Source organism: Bombus pyrosoma, linkage group LG17 (assembly GCF_014825855.1).
Source record: "Bombus pyrosoma isolate SC7728 linkage group LG17, ASM1482585v1, whole genome shotgun sequence".
Lineage (NCBI taxonomy): Eukaryota > Metazoa > Arthropoda > Insecta > Hymenoptera > Apidae > Bombus > Bombus pyrosoma.
In genome coordinates, this window is record NC_057786.1 from 3,155,569 (window position 1) to 3,157,478 (window position 1,910).

At 36.4% G+C, this 1,910-nt stretch overlaps 1 protein-coding gene and 1 long non-coding RNA gene across 2 annotated transcripts in view; both read left to right on the forward strand.

Annotated features, from left to right (window-relative positions):
* LOC122576846 overlaps positions 1 to 1,910 on the forward strand; it is a 23,864-nt gene that overhangs the window by 20,895 nt on the left and 1,059 nt on the right. The gene's annotated exons all lie outside the window — the stretch shown is intronic.
* The window catches only part of LOC122576843, a 22,722-nt gene that overhangs the window by 20,072 nt on the left and 740 nt on the right, over positions 1 to 1,910 (forward strand). The gene's annotated exons all lie outside the window — the stretch shown is intronic.

Genomic DNA, 1,910 nt, shown 5'->3' on the forward strand with positions numbered 1-1,910 from the left:
TCTTCCTCTTTCACTCGCATTGTCCCTTTCTACGTTCGACACGTGTAGGACCTTAGCTTCCGCATACAGAATAGTTTATGTATCTCCACTATCGCAACACTTGTTGAGAAAAGTTAAGTTGGCATGATCGCTAGTTACTACAAGCTAAGTTGGTACGACTTCTAGCGACGTTCTTTTGTCTTAGGAGTCGACTACGTGTTAATTGACAGAGTGTATCCTGTGTGTTAAAACCTGTTGTACGAGGCGGAGGAATATATTAAGCATAAATCGAATCTGTGCGAATCGATTAATTATCAACCCCGAACCTACATTAATTAACAACACTTGGATCCCGATTTTCGTACAATTACTAAATGTTTCCTGTATTGTCAAAAAACGCCATAACAGTTGAGAAAGAGATGTGCCTGCAGACGAAGCTTAGCCAGTTCTTCAACTAAAATATATTCACAGTAGGAACATTTTAGCATTTTGATGACATCCTAGGATTTAAAATAAAACAAGTATATACCTTTTCTTTATTAAACATCTACTACTGACTATGAAAGTAGTGGCAGGTGGTATTACTCGACCCGAGACCGAATATCGACGAGGTAGCAATACAACAATAAAACTGTCATATTATCGATCAATTTTTATGAAACTTTCATCAACATGTCCGTCACATTTTTGTAATTAAAATGACACCAAACACGATACAGTTTGCTCAAATCGGCTAAGTATTGTAGGGTTCTTCGTAAACGAAAGTCGTCACAATAAGGAGGGGACGATCGCTGAAAAAGTGAGACCCGCAAGATTTCACTCAATGATTTTACGTCCCAGCACGTCACGAAACTTTGGAGCAAGCAGGCGAATCCGGTTCTGTTTCACATACAGCTCAATTTTTTTTCAATAACAGATATCTTCGATGTTTATCTAAAATGTAAATATATTGTAATTATTTTTCTCTCAAATGGAAGCAAATGCGAAATAAAGTACTATATGAGATCTGTATCTGGTTTTCTCTCAGTCAAGCAATTTTAATATAAAACGAAATATCTTGTCTTCCGACATCAATGAGCTTTACTCATTTTATTTATGTTACTTTTGTTTATTATTTATATGTGCTATTCTTTTAACAGGCAATCTCTTCCTAAAATATTATACCTGCGCCACTTTAAGAAGCATAGATGTCCGTGCCGATCATCGTTTACTCGAAGTCTTCAAACAAAATCATACAAAAAATACGAATAGAAGAAAAAGCATACTGTATCCGAACAGACAAAAAATTTATTACAAAATAATAGAGAAATAGCTGATATACAAGAAAGACAGCTCGTGATCAAAAAACAGCTGATCAGAAAAGAAGGGCATGACAGAGAAAGACGACATCAGTGCAACTACTAGCACTACCAACAATGGCAAGAAGCGGATGAAGGAGGGATAAAATAAGAACACAAAGAAAATGAATTATTTGTTAATACACCAATGCTATACTATACAGGAGTACCGCTAAGATTCGCTGAAAATGAGGATTTGATTGAACGGTTAGCAATTCAATCACAGACAAACTGCGACGTTCAAATTAAGGAAAGCCTAGGGAACATACATACCGAGAAATAGAATCGCAAAATGAACATGCTCAGCTATTGAAAGAAAATAAAAATTTGAAAACACAAATAAAATGTGTCAAATACAACCTCAAAAGGACGAAGAAAGGGAAGAATCGATTTCTTCAATGATTCTAGGAGCATTCAAAGAATAACGTTTCGTTACAGCGGAGGAAGGTCCGCGGCCGAGAAAACATCAAGGAGGAAAGTCGCAGGTCTCAAAAGTCAAGAGAAAAGGCGAAGAGCAGTTGGGATTTCCTTGAAGACAGAAATGTACACATAAAGATTACAAGTTGTTGACTGAATCATTTTCGATGGTTCCAC